Source organism: Epinephelus fuscoguttatus, linkage group LG20 (assembly GCF_011397635.1).
Source record: "Epinephelus fuscoguttatus linkage group LG20, E.fuscoguttatus.final_Chr_v1".
In the NCBI taxonomy this organism is placed as follows: Eukaryota; Metazoa; Chordata; class Actinopteri; order Perciformes; family Serranidae; genus Epinephelus; species Epinephelus fuscoguttatus.
This window is the reverse complement of record NC_064771.1, coordinates 6344175-6365541: the sequence shown is the minus strand read 5'-3', so window position 1 is coordinate 6365541 and position 21367 is coordinate 6344175. Positions and strand designations below refer to the sequence as shown.

General features: G+C 42.1%; 1 pseudogene; it reads right to left on the bottom strand.

Moving 5' to 3' along the window:
• Window positions 1-6720: 6720 nt before the first annotated feature.
• LOC125881252 (uncharacterized) lies at window positions 6721-10281 on the bottom strand (annotated as a pseudogene).
• Window positions 10282-21367: the final 11086 nt, after the last annotated feature.

Here is a 21367-nt window from a genome sequence, read left to right as displayed (position 1 = left end):
CAACACAGGATCCGCTCCAATTGAGTGTGTGCACAGTGTCGTGCTGCACTGCTGTGCGAGCACCATGTTTGACTGTGTCTAACGGCAGTCTTTTGATGGTCATTTACACACTGTCCATAACAATATAATGGTAGGGGAAACACTGATCTAACCTTACCTTACCTTAACTTACCTCCCAGTTTTTTTGCACATAATACACGAATACATTGAATAATATTGTCTTTTTAGCTCCATTTGGTCTCCACCAACCACTGAAAAAAACAAGTAAAGAACTAGAGGATATTAAAATGCTTAGTAGAGCTGAGGGGAACCATAGATTTGGATAAAATTTTCTCTTGATTCACTGCTACAAGATTCTCTTTACACAACTGCCATTTGATTTATGATTTGTATAAAAATTGTATTTGCATTTGGATAAGAATAGTCACACTGCAGCTATTCAGCTACAGTATTTCCACCCATCCCTACAAAGCACTATTATGGATCCCACTGTGTGCTGTGATTGGCTTGTACTCGGAAGTGGTTAGGGCTGGTACTAGCCAATCTTGAATATTTTCTGAGATTTAAGTGGTAAATTTACAAGAAGAAGACCTGGCAGCACAGCCCATGAACGTCATAGTACAGGGTGGGCAAGTAGGTTAAGCACAAGACTTACATCCATGAGACTAGAGTTTAAGCCCTTTGTGAGTCAGTGCTGGCTTATTATATTTAGACTTAGTTGACTTATTATTTTCAGTTTTAAGATGTATAAAGCTGCTGAATGCAAACTATGTACATTGTGTCAATATTGTGTGTTGTGTTAACATATTTTGATGTTGCTAGGATGCTCAAGAATAAACACAGGTGTAAATAGCATTGTTGGCTATGGACACCTGGGTTCAAAGAGCATCTAGCAAATAGTTATTATGGTAATTGCAACATAATTAATGGATTTCAAATGCTAAACCCTTAGACTACAAGTTACTGAAAAAAGTAATCATATTACTCAGTAATGTGTAACTGCTCAACACAGATTTTGAGTGCAGATAGTGTGTTTACAAGCAGCTTATACAACTACTGACGTTTGGAGGGTCTTCTCATGGCCCACGGCTGCTCTCACCCACTGAGAATCCAAACATAGAAAAACTGTGAGTAAACCATCTGAGGTAACAAACAGAGTAGCAGGCAGAGATATAAAAATAAATAAATAAAACCTAAATGCTCCAAGTGATATTTCCTTTTTGGAAACACAAAAATCATTAAAAAGCCAAGAGAAAACAATGTCACCCAATAACTATCAGAGGATGTCATAGCTAGAAAATTGTCTTGAAAAAGAGAAGAAAAATGATGGGATCATTTTCTGCTGCAAGAGTAAGGAGTTAGACTTTAAAGAGCCATTGATTGCCGTAGATGTTCTCCTTTTTATTTGCTCTCCAGCTGTATGTCCAGGTTCAAGGCCAGAATGAGAGCTGCGTGCTTGAGGCTCTGTAGAACTCTCTCTCTTTCTTTTATCTTTCTTCCTCTCTCCCACTCATACAAGCATGCTATTCATTAGAAAGACAGGCAATATGAAACTGTGCCATTGCTATCCAGAGTCCGCTCGACCATAATATCAGTCTGAGCTGTCCTTTTCTATACAAGATACCAGAGCAAAAATGTAGGCCAAGGGTGCTGATAGGAGCTGAAATTGTCTATATAATTACACTCACCAGTCACTTTATTAGGTACACCATGGTAGTACTGGGTTGGACCCCCCTTTGCCATCAGAGCTGCCTTAATTCTTGGTGGCATAGATTCAACAAGGTGCTGGAAACATTCCTCAGAGATTTTGGTCCATATTGACATGATAGCATCATACAGTTGCTGCAGATTTGTCGGCTGCACATTCATGATGCAAATCTTCCATTCCACCATATCCCAAAGATGCTCTATTGGATTGGGATCTGGTGAATAAACTCATAGTAATTTTCAAGAAACCAGTTTGAGAAGATTTGAGCTTTGTGACATGGTGCGTTATTCTGCTTTAAGTAACCATCACAACATGCATACACTGTGGTCATAAAAGGATGGACATGTTCAGCAACAATACTCAGGTACACTGTGGCCTTTAAATGATTGGTACTAAGGGCCCAAAAGTGTGCCAAGAAAATATCCCCCACACCATTACACCACCATGTACAAATCTACTCACAGATTTCTTAACATTTCATTAATGAGACCCTGTGTTTGTTTCTGAGATGAATGGTATTTCAGTCTCTTGCATGAAAATTTGTCCATACACTTGAAATAATGATACAGCTAATATGTTTCAAGAGTATGTAACTGTTAGCTAATCAGTTCACCGCGCAGTCATGGACAGGTGCCGTATAGTGGTTTAGCATTAGCTAGCTAACATGACTGCACAAAGATTCATCATGTGTTTCACCAGTGTTATGTACTGTAAACTAAATGTGTCTTTATTGGGGGGGGAGTGGGGGAGGGGGAGGCCAATTTGTCTATGCCAATAATAGGTTGGAGTCATGTTATTGCATGTCGTTGCTGATGACCAGAGATAATTGGTTGTGGACCATTGTGTAGTTTGTCATGTCTGTCAGTCAGGTCACTGCAAGATTTTATGACTCAGCAATCGCCTAATCTGACATAGTCACTGTCGGAACTGGACAAAAATGTTGTGTAATCTGAATCCAAGACATGACATGAGTGATAATGATTTTTTTATCTGAACCTTGAAAAGAAAGCAAATAAGCACTTTTTCCCAAAATAGGACACCATTCCTGAAAGGTCTTGTGCCTATGATTCAGTAGTATCTAGCAGTGAGGTTGCAGAGATAAAACCTCTCCTTTGTGCCAATTGTGTAGGAGATCTGCAGCAGCTGACGCAAATAATGCAAGAAAGCAAAAATGGCTCTATCTAGAACTAGAGTCTGGTTTTCCCTTTTGAGCTACCATAGTGACAACATGGCAGATTTTGTGAAAGGGGACTACTCCATATGTAGATAAAAACGGATCATTCTAAGGTAACAGAAAACACAATTCTTAGTTTCAGGTGATTATACGCTAATTAAAACACAGTTGTGAAAATTATATTCCATTTCTGCCATTATATCCCTGCTGTGCCTTGGAAATTATAATGTTGTAAACTTCTTGTTTTTAGCTAGACTAGTTTATAACTATAAGCCTGTACCTTTGACTCAACCAGACAGCTAAAACAGCTGCTTGTTTTCACTGCACTGATGATTCAGTAGGGAGAGTTTCGTGTCCATTAAAGCATTGAAAGTGCTCCAATTTTCATTGTCTTTGTAGAAAATAAACAGGAAGTTTTGTATTTTAAACTCTGGAACCAAAAACAACTCCCAACCTGCTACTTTATAGCACGAACTGATACACCTCTACAGTGTATCTGTGGATATATGCAGCGTGAGCATATGTGAAGGAATGTTCTTAATTTATCCACCGCTAATGTGCGATCTAACTATTGGTGTTCTCGGCCCAATCAAGCAGCTATAATCCAAACAAACCCACCACCTGCAGAGAGGAAAGTGCTGCCAGGGCCTCTGTGAGACACTGTGATATAACACCATGATAGGTGTGGGATGCAGCTGGGCTGAGAGAAGTGTACCTGCTGTTCTATTAACAAACCCTATTTGCATAATGTGATAATAAAGGAAAACAACAGTTAATTGTCAAAAAGGGAGGGAGAGAGAGCGCAAATAAACGTGTGTGTTTGAACTTTGTTCTTGTAAATGTATTCACAAATGGACAGCAGGAAAACAGCAACATAATTAAATGGTAACACTCTGCACTTAAAGGTAATTAATTCGCAGGAGTTGGTACTTTAAGGTAATTGACGCGAGCAGCACGGTGAGTGTATTATTCAAAACGATGCTCAAACCTCACATTGTTACATGATTGGTTAATTGTGTGTGTGTGTGTGTGTGTGTGTATCTCCTTTTGTTTTGTCATTGTTAACAAAAGGTGGACTGCTTAAGCCAAAAAGAGAATTGGTAGAAAAGGACAGTCGATATTTTCTCCCAAAACATTTTGGGGCTATATTTCATTTCATAACTCAGATTGTCTCCAAACAGACAACTAAGTCAAGCTTATTGACTGTCCCTGTGGAAATATGGCTGCCTCAGCTCCTTTCTGATCGGCTCAAAACAGCCCACAGCTCAACAGGAGGGAGGCAAACTGAGTTAACTTGCTGCAGAGGTACCGTGAAAAACAAACAAAAAAAAAAACAAACAAAAAACAACAAAAAAAAAACATACTTCTTCACAGGCTCTTCACGCTCTTATGCAATCTTAATACTGTATTTTTCTCTTTCAGTGAGAAAGTCTCATTCAATCTGGCAAGATTTCCAGTGCAACTTTCCCTGCATTAAGAATTTAACAAAAAAAAGGAAAAGTTGGTAACAGAGCAGAGTGGGATTCCTCACTCCTCCAGCTTCAAGAAAATGGTCCATGAATATTCAAGTAACAAGTTGATTTATACTGGAAACACAAAGTTATCTTACGCAGTTGGCAGATTTTTTCACTGACAGAATATGAAGAAAACACCTGCACACTTACTCCATGCCACAGAAGTTCAACAAAGACAATGTTTCAGTCCTACTTGGAACATGGCACATGTGGTTGACCTTCAACCATCAGGGAGGTAAAACATTTACCAATAAACAATGTTGGGCTCTTTACTCTTAAAAGGTAATACATTACTCATTACTCTTTACATAGTAATTATTTTTAATTATCATTACTAGGGCTGGGGGTGTCAATACATAATAGTATCGCAATATTTTTGTGTTGCATCGATTGTATCGATTTTTTAAATTCATATAAATTGTTAATATTACACATACAAATTAAACTTCAGGCAGTCTACAAGAATAATGAAATCAATTGAAAAAGAAAAGGCTGAAATGAGATGAACAGACACAAAACTTTATCGTATTAAATAAAACAGATGTTGACAAAGTTTTCCTTTGGGGATGTAACTTACAGTTGAAAAAAAGGTAATGAATATTTTATTGCAATACTCAGCATATCACACTCCCTGTCAACAGTAAATCATTTCACTACTCGTTATATTATTTTTCGACTACACCCCATAAAATTGGTAATTCCGTATCACTCCAGAATTTAGATGTGCCTCTGTTTGAATGTCAGGGTAATCACCGGTAGTGTAGCTAAGGCTTGATAGCTTGCAATTTTTTTTTTTTACCTGGGTCCTTCTGCTGCCTGTGACTGGTATTTTCCCAAGAACCTGCTTAACATAGTTCTTGAATACATGTATGTATTGTACATACATGTATGTAATAGGTTACATGTATGTAATACATGTAACCTGGGGTCATTGGGTGTTTCGGGTCTTTCAACATCAGACACCCTTGCCCAGGCAACCCAGCCGCGGCTGATCAGACCGTGACTTGTGTTCAGGTGGCATTTGCTTGTCCCCATGGTTCTCCTCTCCGGATCCAGAGCCATCTCGAGGCTTTCTCAGCTGCTTCGGTGATGTTCTTGATGGCTCTGTGCCTTGCTGTTCCTGTGATTAGAGGTGGGATACCCGACGGGCTCCGTTGGGGCCCGACAGATCGGGCCGGGTTCGGGTAGTATTCCGGTAGTATTCCGGGTCGGGTTCGGCAGCCTATTTTCTATATGTTTTTCCCCTTTATTTTCCATTCAGAGCTGGGATTTCCATTTTTACGATTCGCTTGAGGGCACCTGAATGCACCACAGCCTTTTAGGGACCCTCTGCACCGAAAAGGGCTGCTTTTGACTTTGAAGACTGGGAAAATCTACCCCTAGATAACAGTATCGATGAAGTGGAACTGTATGCAACACAGAATCACGTCATGACGAATGAGAGGGATCTTTTGGGCTGGTGGTGAGAACACCAAAACACCTACCCCAAGCTAAGTGTCCTGGCTCGCGGCGTATTGGCTATCCCAGCTAACAGCAGCGCAAGAGAGCGCAATTTCAGTGCTGCTGGAAGAACCGTCGAACAGAGGAGGACATCACTGGACCCATCCACAGTGGACGCTATCCTCTTCCTTCATAGCTCCAAGTAAACCATGATGGTTGGATGTAAATAGTTCAGTTAAATGGCTAAGTTACAGCTTCAAGTTCAAGACTGGGTTCGAGTTAACAGCGATTGCCTTCAGGCTGGTTTCTTCAAAATGAGTTCAACATGAGACAATGGACTTCAATCATTAATGGTAAGACATATTTTTTTTTAATATTTATCACTTCTGAATGCTGATAATGTGTAGTGTGTTAGGTGTAGGCTACACCCGCTGTGGTGTTATACAGCAAACACCTGCTGTTGTCCTGTTTTGTTGTTGTAATGTTAATATCAAGGTTGCATGATAAATATGATGTAGTGCTGCTGTTCTCGCCTTGACCCGCCGTGGTGATTGTTTTAATTATTATGATGACATGATTAGGCCTACGAACGTTACAGTATGAACACCCGCCGTGGTGATTTTAGCTTAATATTTGGCATCTGCCATGCTGCTTTGTACATTAATATCCCTGAGATTTTCATTCTGTTTTTTTTTTTTTTTTTTTAATAAAACCTTGTAAGAGCACCTGATTGGTGCCACGTATGTGTGAGGAATCATGTCATATTTTCATGTCAGAAATGGCAACATTGGCAGTATTATTTTATTTTGTTGTATGTTGCACATCTGCTTTTAGAAGTCGGGCTCAGTCGGGTCGGTAATAATTTTGGTAATGATTGTCGGTCGTCAGGTCGGGTCGGTCAGTATGAAGTCGGGTTTGGTCGGGTAACGGTCTGAGAATCTCAGCCCGATCCCACCTCTACTTGTGATGCCCAGTGCACTTAAGGCTTTGTGGGGTGAGTGCCCCACAAATCCTCTACTGCCAACCTCGATGGGCATACATCTTGCCTTCCAGCCCTGTGCTTGGACAGTCGATGACCGGGGGTTCATATTTGGTCCTCTTTCTTCAGTGGGCCTCCACCAGGTGGTCCTCCCATGGCACTGTCAGCTCCATGATAATGATGTTTTTGGTGACCAGAAGGATATCTGGCCTCGGGGTGGTGCTGACGATGTGCTGGGGGAATCTCTGCTCTCCTGCCTTCACAAAGGCACATGTTGCACATTCGGCTGCAGCTGCTGATTCCTTTGCTGATGGCTTCTGCAATCAGTTTCAGCACCTGGTTGTGGCACCAGGTGTAATGGACCTGGCCGAGTGCTTTTGGGCAGGAGCTGAGAATGTGTTCCAGAGTTCCTCTTGCCAAACACAGCTGGCAGTTCGGGGTCTCCACTTTCCCCCAGGTGAAGAGGTTCACTGGGCTAGGTAGGACATCATAAACTTCCCGAATCAGGAAGGTGATGCGGTGTGGCTCAGCCTGCAAGAGATCCGTCCATGTGACTTTCTGGTCCATGGCCTGCTCCCATCTAGTCCAGGCCCCCTGCTGCCTCAGACCAGCCGCTCTGCTCGTCCTTCCTTCCTCCACTGCAGTCCTGACCTCCTCCTGTATCTGCCTGCGCTTATCCTTCCTCTTGCACTCCTTGTGCTGAGGTGGTGTTGGGAACATCTCCAAACCCACTCTGCCATGGGCCACTACCCCCAGTAGGTCTCTGTGTCGCAATCGTGCCTCTGCGTCCAGCACAGCAGCCTGGGCACTCCACTTCCTTCCAGTCATCACAACCACTCCTGCCTGGGCCACCTTTGGGTTACTCGAGTCCCTATACATCAGCAACTCTCTAGTCTGTGTCACCTTGAACTCCTCTTCTAGCGACTTCAGGGGCAACCGGAGCTTTGTGGTGTTCCTGTAGAGGGCGATGTTGCTGAGGCTTCTGGGCAACCCCAACCATCTCCTGAGACAGCTGCTGACCTTCCTCTCCAGGGTCTCCACCGTCGAGATGGGGACCTCATAAACAAGTAGCAGCCAGAGTATCCTTGGCAATATACCATGCTGTCCACTGATCGCAGCCAGTTCTCCAGTTCCCGGCAGGTAGACTGAACAGATGAGGAGTCCTTGAGGCTGCTGTCAAAGACCTTGCCTAAGCTCTTCACAGGCTTCTCCGAGACTGATGGTATCACTGACCCTTTGATGCTGAGCGGAACCTGTCCGTGACCTTGCCCTTCTTCACCACTAGCGATCTGGACTTAGCTGGTTTGAATCCCATCCGCGTCCACTGGATAAGTTTCTCCAGCCCTTGGAGGATCCACCTGCATCCTGGCACGGACTCTGTGGTGACTGTCAGGTCATCCACAAAGGGCCTGATTGGAGACTGGCGGGTCCCTGTTTGGGTTTGGGGGCCCCGGCATTCTGGCTCCGCAGACTTGGCAAACATATTCAATGCCAGGGGGAACAAGCTCACAGAGATGGTGCAGCCTGTGATTATCCCCACCTCCAGCTTGTGCCACTCTGATGTTACTTCCCCTGCTGTGACTCTCATCCTGAACTGGCCGTAGTAATCCAGGATCAGGTCTGCAATGTGGTGTGTCACATGGTGTTTGGTCATAGTGTTCTGGACCAGTTTGTGGGGGATGGAGCCATATGCATTGGCTAGGTCTAACCACAGGTGAGGTTTCCCTTGCTCTCCCGAGCTTCCCGGATGAGCTGAGTCACCACTCCAGTGTGTTCTAGACACCCCGAAACTCCAGAGATCCCTCCCTTTTGCATTGACGTGTCTATGTAGATGTTACTAGAGAGGAAGTTAGCCAGCCGTCTTGCTACTATACTGAAGAAGATCTTTCTTTCCAAGCTCAGCAGTGAGATTATCCTGAACTGGTCGATCTCCTTGGGATCCTTCTCTTTGGGGATCCAGACTCCTTCAGCAAATTTCCACTGCTTAGTCACCTTACATCTCCTCCATATGACTCTAAGGATCTTCCAGAGTCGCTTGAGTAGCAATAGACAGTTCTTGTAGACCTTGTACAGTACACCACTTGGTCCAAGGACTGAGCTAGATCTTGCCTTCTTCACAATCTCCTAGACTTCTTTGAGAAATAGCTTCCTGGTGTCAAAGGCCTTGGTGGGTGGCGGTGGATCTACAAGGACGTCGCATGGGCCCAGCTCTTACTCTCTGCTGGGGTCACTGTAGGTGTTGTGGAGATGCAGGTCTATTGCCTCCTTTGGGCAGTCTGATTACGTCAGTCGGGGGCCTCCACGTGCGGAAGACAGACAGGACAGGAGTTTTCTTAGAACCTTATGAAAATGGTATAATTCTGAGTTTTTATTCCTGGTGGAATTCACTTATATTTTAGTGTGCCATCAGCTTATTAATAACATTTTTACCTAAACAAAAAAAGTGTAAAATTTCCAGAAAGGTAAGTGTTGCTTTAAGAGGAAAAATATGCATTTTTGATTTTGAGGTGAACTGTCCCTTTATATTTCAGTTCAGTCTATTATAAATTATAAAGTTTTTGTATTTTTGGTTTTATGATAACATTGTATTCACCACAGTAATTGCTGAGATGTAGGAACACAGCAAAATGTGGAGGCAGCAAACACAAAATGATCAGAAATGTTCAGACAGATTTTAAACAAGCTGTTTAAAACCAAATTATCTAAACCACTTTGTTTAGAGGTAAAACTTAGAGTTAACACACTGATGTCAGTACAAAAAACAAACAAAAAAAAAACCCTGCACAACTATGTACGTCTTTGCTATTTGTGAAACTTAAGGAAAAGAGGCGGTCTGTGAATCATTCAGTGAACTGCCTTCACTTCCTTTTTAAATTTAGTTTGTCTAACCTGAGGGTTTGTTTACAACCTGTCTGATTGTCTGACTGCTCATGTTTCTTGCTCTGTCTGACTTCTTTTTAGCAACTTACCTTCTTCCCACATCTCAGCTATTACTAATAGGAATTATGGTGAAAACTATAAAAAGGAAACTGGAATTTCTCTTTAAAAATACAGGACTGATTAGCATGAATATTTTTTGCGGTGGATCTCAGGCAGGCCACCATGGGCAGGACGACAGCAGGCAGCAAGCCTGAATGAATATCCTGAGCCTCTCGCTGTCCCAGGGTGTTTGACTGCTGTGTAATGCATTCAGAGATATCACTCTAAAATTGTTTGGGGGGTCACTGGGAGTCAGGGTATGAGCCTTCACAGATTGGAGAGATTGTCAGACTCCAGCAGACTGTGAAATGGAATATGTAGTGTGTGTGTGTGTGTGTGTGTGTGTGTGTGTGTGTGTTTCAGCCTCTCTCTCTTCTTGTATTTGCACCAGAGCAGGAGTTTATTGTATTGGACACTCACACCCAGCCTGCTGAGAAACAGGCTGACCGCCCGGACCTGTCACTGTGTCAAACACGGTGGCAGCCATTTTGTAAAACACTGCTCCTTGATTTAGTTCTGTTTTGCTCACTTTAGCAAAGCTGTAGTGATGACTTCATGAAGGTGGATACTGGTATTTTGGGACTTTGTTGTTTTGTTCAGTATTTTCTATTGTATCCACAGCTTTTTGTCTGAGTGAAAAAAAGACTGGTATGATGGTGATGGGCAAAACAGTTCCTTTTGAATGACACTTTTTAGTGTGCGGTATGTAGCGGGTTAGCCTGTCGAAGATCAAAGTCCTGAATGAATCTGTAACGTGTCATAATGTAGGGCAGCAATTACAGTGAATGAGCAAGTGAGGACTGACTATATTGGACTTGAGTTGAACCTTCTACAGGCAAAGCCAGTGGAACATTCACTTGCTCCTGGGATGGTTGTTCTTACAACTTCAGAACGTAGAAACAGCATGGCATGGATGCTACAAAGATGATGTGTTGCATTTTATTGCTATTGCCCTGTTTCATATGTGCCTCCTCGAATATTGAAACAAAACCTACACCCTTGCATGTGTTTTTAAACTTTGTACTTTAGTCTTGCTTCCACTCTAAGTGCACCCAAAAATGAAAATTCGCCCATTATCTACTTACCCATATGGAGGCTTACGGCGCCCCAGATTCAAACATCCAAAAAAACACATAATTGAAACCACAAAATATCTCCATATTGCTCGTCCGTAGTGATCCAAGTGTCCTGAAGCCCCGACATAAAAAGTTATTTGGAAATACGTCATTTGAACACTTGGATCACTATGGACAAGCAGTATGGAGATATTTTTATGGTTTCAACTATGTGTTTTTGGACGTTTGAATCTGGGGCGATGTCAGCCTCCATTAGGTGGAGTTGTGTTGCTATCTCCCCTTGGATCACCGCAAGTGTTGTGAGGACTCTAAAACTTCACCTGAGCCTCCATCGACATAAGGGTGAGTAGATAGTGGGTGCATTTTCATTTTTTGGTGCACTATCCCTTTAAAGCTAATTTCCTCCTGGCTCTTATGATGTCATGTAACAACAGTTTTTTTTGTTTTGTTTTTTTTCAAATTGGAGCAACATTAGCATCCAGTTTACATTAATCTATCCAATATTAAGTCTGTTTCTATAACACTGGAATTTCTCAATTGTGGGATCAATAAAGGTGTATCTTATCTTATCACTATGATGTTTGTTAAAGTATTAATTTTTTCTGAAAAGTTTGGCTTTAATTAGTAATTTGATGTTATAAAAGGGGGGGGTTAAGACATGATTGACAGCTGTGTATTTGCTTGCAATGGGGTTTGACAGATATATGGGAGAGAACTTGATACCATGACATGACTTCCTGATCGCTACCGAGCGCAGGCTCTGGCTCAAAAAGGGCAAGAAAATACTGGTCATATCCGCAATATTTTGGCTTCAGTTTTTGTACAGTGGGTGGAAGTGGAGACGCATTGTCCATCTTTATATACAGACTATGGTCTCCAGTTATGCCTGAGGACTAAAACTGAATAATTTAGCTTAATGATCCACTATGTTCACCAGTTAGTTGCTAACATTAGCTGACTGCTATGTGGGGCTGGGCAGGTAGTGTGCTAGCCCTTGTTTCCGTCTCTTGAAAAGACAGCATACTGTATAAAACACTACAGGAAACAGTTCTCTTTACAGACACTGAGGCACAAGAGATAACATCACTGACAGCTGAACTGGTAAAATAAATAAAACTTTCCACAACTTAAAGATAACTGCGAGCGACATCCAGTCATTGTCAGATATAAAGATGAAGAGCACAAAAGCTCTTCTTCTGACTGCACTATCAGCCACTGTATCACGACAATTTGTCACACACTCTCGGCTCCAGTTTGATCACTCGTTGGGTGTCAGGGCGACTGTGTTTCCATATCAGCTGCACATTATGTTACACTTGGCTTCTTGTCAATCACCTGAGACCCACAGGAAGTGAGAAGACTCCCCCCTGGAAAAAATGCAGCTTTAAAGCATGTCACCTTGCACACTGTACTGTCAGATCCCTGTCTGGTACATATATATATATATATACTGTGCCTTTGTAAGCTGACCCAGTGTTTCAGAAAGTTTGCTTTAGTGGAGTAAGACGATCTGTCAGCCGGTGCTGGTCAGTCACTCATTATCATGTCAGAGGCTGTTTGACTGATTCAGCAAGTTAAATTAGCAGCAGAAGCAGACAATAACAGTGACTAATTAAATCTCTCTCCAGTTGTACTGATGCTGGTGGCTGAGGAACAGTCAAAGGTCACTGATATGATTAGATACATCCTATGGAGAGTGTGTGCATCCACAGCAAATTACATAAAATCAGGCTATTATTTGGTTTTAGATTTTGTACGCCACAGTGTTGGTCAAGAGAGTACTTGCCCTGACAGTGGTACAGTACCACAGGAAAGGTCAGGGAATCACTAAAACCATCCTCTGGTAGAGTGAATATAAATGCCATGACAAACTGGCCAGTACTGTAGTTATGTCATTTTCCTATGGACAAAGTGTTGGACAGAAGGACAGACCGAACAACTAACCTTGTTCATGTGTGTTTCCCATACATCAATTCACTTAATATTTAATTTTACTGTAGAGTTGTGAGCAGAGCATTTACTCAGCCCCCCTTGCCCTGCTCTCTCTCTGTTATCCAGGCCACAAATGAGAAAAGAGTTAGCCAACTAGCCACCCATACTCCCTCCGCCTCATTCCCAGCCACTGTGGACTGCTTCGGCCAGAGGATAGCCACTGACAAGCAGCAATATTTGACGACTTTGGAATGAGAATGTGTTGGAATGCAGCATTATGCTGAGTTGCTAAGTGACTGAGTCACAGTCAGAGGGTCTCTGCATCCCAGTCTGCCTTTTATTTTCCTTTCTGACTTAGTAACAATATGTTGTGCTTTTTATGTGTGTGCGTGCGTGCGTGTGTGCGTGCGTGCGTGCGTGCATGTGTGCGTGCGTGTGTGTGATTTCTGGCAAACCAATCAACAAATGACTCAAGATTCAAAGCCTTTGCCCTGCTAGACTCAATACTCTGTACACCCAGATTGCTCATTCTCTCATCAGTTATGGTGGGCCTGAGGTAAATTTTCACCAACTTTAGCATAGAAAAACTTTGCACACAAGAAGCAGTATTCATTGGGATCGAGACTGCTATTTTTCAGAATCTGGAGAGCTCAAAAACCACTTCTTTATTTGGCTCAATGAACTGTACCACCTCTACTGTACCACAGGGCCTCTGCATCCCAGTCTGTATTTTCCTCTCTAAAATTCAGCTGAACTGATGTAGTTCATGTCCCGAGTCATCAATATTTGAATCATACAATCGAGCAAATGAAAACACAGCTGTCTCTTTCAGAAATGCGTCACTTTGGGGGTTTAGAGCTTGGATGCTGTTCTTCTACTGTCTTTGAAAACCATCTGTTAAGCTAATTGAGCATCTGGTCAATGACGGGGTAGAAAAAGGCTGCGTAAAACCCTTCTTCATCTGGTTCTGACATTCTGACCAGTGGTGTAGTGATAGTTGATGAGACGGTTGTAGTACTAAGTAAATGGGTAGGTTACCGACATGGAAGTGGGTACCCTCTCTTATGTATTCCAGTGGCTTTTTGGCTGATAGGTGGGTATACTGTAAACAGCCAGAAAGGGAAGTGGCTATACCCTGTATATAGATACAGCATACAGCATATACCCTCTAGAGAGTGACATCTTTCTGGGAATTCTGTGGCTCACGTAACTCCTGTGGGATTCCTGTGGGATGGTTGTCAATTTAACTATTAATTACATGACTGGAACAACACAGGAAAAAAAGTCAATGGGAGCGGGCGGGATGGAAATCATATAACAATTTAGCAATGTAAAGTTCGTCAGCAGCTTTTAGTTTGTTTCCACAGACCATAGGGAATATATGTATGAGCACACATGTGGTTTTATGTTAAGCATGTGAAGTAATATGAATCATTTGTTGAGATTGTGATGTCACGATCGCCATGCTAATTTCCATCAGCTCATTAATGGTAATTCCCATTATGTGTTAGCATCAAGCTAACGGACAAAGCACTAGTTATTTGCCACACTGATGTAACATTTGAAACCAGACTATGGTTTATTACCAAGTAGGTTTTCACTTACAAAAAATTTGCCTTGGTGTATAATAAACACACAATAAACATCTGAAGAGGAAATGAAAGTCAAGAATAAAATATAGGCTAGAATAGAAAATTTACAATAAAAATAATATGAAAAGGATACTGGGGCGGCACGGTGGTGTGGTGGTTAGCACTCTCGCCTCACAGCAAGAGGGTTGCCGGTTCGATCCCGGGCGTGGGAGCCCTTCTGTGCGGAGTTTGCATGTTCTCCCCGTGTCAGCGTGGGTTCTCTCCGGGCACTCCGGCTTCCTCCCACAGTCCAAAGACATGCAGACTGGGGACTAGGCTAATTGATAACTCTAAATTGTCCGTAGGTGTGAATGTGAGCGAGAATGGTTGTTTGTCTCTATGTGTCAGCCCTGCGACCTGTCCAGGGTGTACCCTGCCTCTCGCCCGATGTCAGCTGGGATAGGCTCCAGCCCCCCCGCGACCCTCAAGAGGATGAAGCGGTTAGAAGATGAATGAATGAATGAAAAGGATACTATGAAAAATATTCTATAACAACAAATATGTACAGGAATAGAAAAATTACAATAAAATGTGAAAAAGATACTATAAAAATATTGGAAAATAAATTTGTGTAATAAAGTTGTTTCAACTGATGTGTTAGGACTTATTGCAGCATTACTATACTGCATAATTGATTAAATATGCCTAGTTTTCATATATAAATATTCAGTTTTAATATGAATAAATGCAATGGTCTTTGTAAAACACAACACAGGGACAAGATGGGACAGGAATCATTCTTCTGGGATTGGGATGAGACAGGAGTTTTTTTTGTGGGAGTGAGATGGGACACTCTAATATACTCCTCTACACCACTGATTCTGACCAACAGTAGTCAGTACACAGTGTTCACAGAGTTTCGGGCTTAGCCTTTTTTGTCATTGCACTGCTCAGAAATGTTTAACACTTCATCCCACAAGTTATCAAAAATGACTCCTCCCTGAAGTCATTCAATGTCTAAACTGAAACTGAAAGTGATGAAGATACAGCATATCAGAGAGAAGTTGTTTCTCCAGAAACTTTATGAACAAGATAACAAGATTCACAATGAATTCAAGATCTATCTGTGTCAGCAGGCCTCGAGCCTCAATACATCTTCACCACTGTGCTCTTGGTTTTCTCTTGTACTCTCTTAAGGGCTGGCAATCTATCCATTATGTTATCTAGTGCCATAAATCAGCACGCCCATCAAGTGTCACTTAATTGCTGAAGCTCTCTTGCTGTACCTTTGTACAATATCTTTTTGTATAATCAGCCATTTAGGATAAACATATGACCCAGATATGAACACATATAGTTAAAAAGAATTGTCTCTAGGAGCGCTTTGGCTGTATCTGCTAAAATTAAATCACACTGTTGGTATTTCAATGGATGTAAAAGGCATATTTCAGCTGCTCTTTGATTTAAGCCTGGACCCCGTAATGTTTACCACTCATGACAGCAGTTTCGTCATATGCTTGGCCTACAAGGTTGTTTTTGTATTCTGGACCATGACCTTCCAATATGTGGATTATTTTTTCAGTAAGCCTCTGGTCTTTCAGCAGATTCAGAATGGATAAAACTCTCTTCTGTTGAAATAGTACTGAGTACCAGAGAAATCTGTTTTTTTAATATATTTTGTTTCATTAGTCATGGTGCTGAAGGTTTCACTGTTTTTCACTTCTTTTGTAATTTCAGTTCCAATCATATCTGCCAAATAATCCAGAACCTCATTTTGAATGATTTTGCCTCTATACTTTGTATTATGACTGGAGGTCAACCTTTTTCACAGCTTTGTCATAGTTAGCAATTGTCTCTAGAATTGCCATAAAGCTTTCTTAATGTAGGGGACTTCCGGTGACGTCATGGGAGAGATAGCAGCATAGAAACAGCTCCATCGAGTAGAACAGAAAAGAAGTGACAACTATAGTTTTTTAACGCCAAAATACTACAAAGAGAACTGAGCACAAAAGGCCCTGCTAGCTTAAGCACCGCTAGCAACGAGTGTCAGTCAGACGAGGACATCCTGGAGGAGTTGAGGAAACTTCGTAAAGAAAATCAAGATGGACCTAATAAAACTAAAATGTCCATTGAACAACTGGAGCAAGCAGTCACAGACATAAAAGACAGGATGGGCAAGCATGAGGAGGAAATTGGAAATATAGAGGACAGACTCAACACGGGTGAAGATACAGCGATACTTCACCAGAGGGCGATACAGTACCTACTCCACCGTGACATGGATCTGTAAGCGAAATGTGATGACCTCCAAAACAGACTGAGAAGGAATAACATAAGAATCCCGGAAGGGAGTGAAGTAAAAAAGTTCAGCGGGCTTTGCTTCAGAAGGTACTTAAACTATCACCAGAAATGGACATTGAAACTGAAAGGACACACCGCTCACTCACAACTAAGCCTTAAGACTTAACAGCCCCTCAAAGATTGATAACAGTGAGATTTTCAGACGCTGCCGTAAAGGATGTGATAATACAGCAACCGTGGAGCCAATGACAGATTTTCTATCAAGACAAGCAAATCTTTTTCAATCAAGATTACTCTCCAGACTTAGAAAAGAAATGAGTAAAAGTTCACTAAACAATCAAACAACTTAAAGTAGAACATACAAGCAAAGTGCCTTAGCTCTTCTTACATTGTAGACTGCTGCGTTATAATTGTCCACGTTTCCAGATTGACTGCGGTGCATACATTTTTGGCATCCTGCATGGCTGTGGCAATCCATGGATTCTGACTGTGTAATGATGGTAATGATGTAGCTGTAGTTTGGGGGTATAGTTGCTTCTGTTGGTTTACAAATTTAACCAAAGTACAGACTCAGAGAATTTGTTAATGTAATAGGTGACATCAATGGTGGTGTACTGGGACATGCTGTGGACTCTGATTGGAGCAATCTCTAGCATCACTGAGAGCATGTGTTGTAGTTGACTTGCATGTCTTGACCTCGACAAGATGGCTGCACTGGCACTCCTCCCAAACACAGGCAGCACCATCTCTGCAGCCGCCTCTGAGCAGCATACAGCAGTGATCTAGAGTGTTTATTCTTGTGGTGCAGGGTCAGCAGGAATGGGATGGCACCTCACATTCCCACTGTCACATTCACCATAAAGCACACACCTACTCTTCTTCTCTCGCCAGAGTCTGTAAGATCATCATATAAAAAAGCATCACCTAGTTGAATGATGCTGTCTAGTATTCCAAGATTTAGCCAGGTTTTGGTGAAACCAAGGACATTACAGTTCCTGATATACTTCTGGAAATTGATGCAGGCATGGAGGTTGTCCAGTTGATTACTGAATGCCTGTACAGTGGCAACCAATATTTATACGTGGGGCCAGTGTGGGTTGGGCTGAAAATTAGCCCTGTTTGTGATTGTCCATGGGCCCATGCCAATTGCCTACATGAGTGGGTTTACCCAAATGGGCCCCTGCATGGGTCATGCTAGGGCTACCTATGTATTGCATGGACCCAAATGGACATCTTATCTGGGGCCCACTTGGGTAATTCCATCTATGTGGGCAATTGGTATGGGGCCTATATGGAAACTGTGATGGAAATTTTGTACTTCATGAAGAGAGATGTGAACTGAAGTCACATGCAGGAATGTTTAATGTAATTGTGTAATGTGACCTGTGACCCTTTGTGTTGTTTCATCACACATGTAAGGTATTGAATAATCACTCAAGGTATTGAATATATACTCAAGGTTATCACTTCCTTCTTGTGAATGATTGATGATGCAGAAGGGCAGAGTGATCACACACCCACAGAGACAGATAAATACCAAGCTTTTCTCCTCAGATGTTGAGTCTTCACTTTGTAACCGACCTGCGTGTTGCTCTGTGAATGCTCCTCTTGTACAAGATTAAACCCTTGTTTGAATTTTGAGCTGACTTCGATCTCCTTCCTCCAGTTCTAAATTATTGCAGAATTATTTTAACAGAAACTGTGGACGATCCCATACAGGCCCCATTTTTCAGCCCATTTACTACCCACATGGGACCCACATACAAATGTTGATGGTCGGTGCCCATCTTCTCCATCCTTTCCTCGATATTTACTGATGTTTACATTTGAAAGCCTTGACCTGATTAGCTAGCAAAAGTCAGTAGGAGGAGAGTTTGAGTGACTCGCAGCCACATGCCACCAATGGCAAACACAAAAAGCACCACCAACACTTGGAAAGTAGACACAAGGGAGCATGACTGTTAGACAAATTTGAGGGGGCTTACAGAGGTGACTGGAATCATCTTCAGCTATGTCATTGCTGATATCTATGAAGAAGGACAAACCAAAATAAGCCACATATGCTATAGCAATCAAGAAACACCTGTGGGATATAGTGATGAATCAATGACATGAGGGAGAATTTGATTAATCTAAATCATAAGACTACACACTTCTTCTCTTCTACCATATGATCTATAATTACACTGCTTTACAAGCGGGGAAACATTTTTCCATCATCACAAACCTGATGGTTCAGTGCTTGTGAATCCACATGTATCCTCTGTCTGTTTCTCATGCTCTGCTTGTATGCAGGGGCGAAAATCCCATTTCATAGTTGGGGGGGGACAATAAACAGTAAAATTTTAAAGAATAATTCCAGGGGGGGACAAGGAAAAAAAACTTGTAGCCTGTCTTTTATACAACATCTTTTACCGCAATTTGACGCTTTAATCTTTTCTCTATCTCTCCAACAGGCAGGCATAGGACCTTTCTTAGCACTGGCTGAGTCCACCTGCACATGTCCAGATTTAAAACAAAATGAATGAAATCAAATTAACATGTGCACAACGACAACAGTCAGGTGTGCCGTGCTGTCCAAGGTGCTGAGTGTGTCTGGAGCAGAGCAGGTCTTTGTCTCCCCGTGCGCAGTAGTGTGAATATTTGTGCTATTAAGTAAACAGAGAAAAACGTTTCTCATTGTTTAATAGCAGCAAAACAATAAGGCTTCATTCATCAAAGACCAAAACTTGATCTCTCTCCTTCTCTCCCTCTTTTTCATCTGGCTCAGGTGTGTGGAATGGATCCTTCTCTCTGGCTGGCTGCAGGAGCAAACCGTTTTGTTTGTTTTTTTCGTTTTTTTACTGGCAGTGAGATAAACATTTCCTGCAAATAAACTGGTGAACTGGTTTATAAACAGTGTGCTGTGAGATCTGCCGCTGCGCACCTCAAAACCGTGCATAATAATCACGCGTAATGGCCACTCCTCGTAAGTTAAACTGCACGTCTGTCATGTTTGTCTCACTGACAGGTGGAGAGCCTACAGATATCAACTACGAGCCGCTCCGTCACTGACTGCTCTTGTCCTGTCCTCTCCCTCTTCTTTATCTCCTGTCCTCTCTGGCTATCACTAAACTCTGAGCTTAATCATTAGCTTTTAGCTAATGCAGGAGAAATGTTGCAGACAGTTTATATTATCAGCCTGGGCCTGGGGCTTGTTGTAACAGTAAATGGGATGTGTTGTAACTTGTGTAAGTTAAACTGTGTCTGTGTGAGTGTACATCTTACCCCGCGCGATGTGGGCAGCCGGGTCCAGCCACACGCTGCAACTGCTACCAAGTACTAACGGCTGCTAGCCCCGCCCGTTGGAAAGAGTGTGGGATATACCACTACTAGGAATGGGAGGTGGGGACTCAATCTTTTAAGATTTAAATAGCACATTCTTGCGCTTTTATAATAAGCACCGCTTACATTGCGCTTTTAATAGATACTACTGCATTGTTCAAAATTTATTAATTGTGTCTCAAATTATTCTAGGGGGGTACAGCTTTATTGAAGGGGGAGTCGTGTCCCTCCTGTCCCCCCCGGGATTTCCGCCCCTGCTTGCGTGTCACCCCCAGCCTCACTCTTGGGGTCTTCATCTATCTCTCATTCCTCCTCTGTGCCCTCACTTTGAAAATGAACAAGTCCTCTGGCTTTCTCTCAGTGGCACTCACTGCTTCCTGCTGCTTCCCCGATCCGTCTCAATATTTGCCCCATCATTTTCCTTTTTTTTTCTGGGGGTGAAATAGGACGTAATGTCCTTTTCCCCTTCATTTTGATGATAACTATAAAGCAAAAACAATGTAAAGGAATACATAGCACCACAGCAACCCAAAAACATGCTGGTTAAAATTTTGTCCCATTTTACCTGAATGCATCAAGTACTCACTCCAAACCCCTTTACCATGAAAAATAAAGTGGATTGTAAAAATATTAAGATTTTTAAGTAAAACATTTGACAAAATGTAACATCCTACAACCATTTTTGTTGTTACACCCCTATTGTCTTAGCTGCAGGACTCTTATTACCAAAAGGGGAAAATCAACATGCCACATGGCTTTCAATTCAAGTCCTGGGACCATGAATTTTTCACTCTTTCCTCTGCAAATTCTAGTTATCTTAGACCATTATAAATATTGTTTCATGTGAAGCACATTTGTAGTGACAATGAACATGTTTGGTAACTGGTTGATAGTATTCAAAGAGCCAAAGATTAAATTACAATAAACTTATTTGTCCCTTTTTACCTGATATCCCACATTCCTGCACTTAACCCTAGCTGCAGCCGTACTGCAGTTAAACGTCATAGCAAGCTTAATGTCAACTTAGCATTTTCTTCAAGGTTTCAACTTCTGGACCAAGGAGCAAAAGGGGCTGATTGTGTAAGTATGGTGAGCAAGTCGTGAAACTGGTGGATGGGTCAACAAGCTGCTCCAGTCACAGCTATACCTAATTGCATTTAATAGCCACGGGTCTATCACTGCCATTGCTCCACTATATCTTTCTGTAGCAAATACTGGTTTGCTGCTATAATAATGTGGCACACAGAACATGTAAAAATCTGTCTCTGAGTATTGTAACTATTTAGCAGTGATTTGGCATTTGACAAGCCTGCAGACTCATCAAATCTGTTACTCAGACTGAACTTTCAGGATTGTATTTCATTCATCA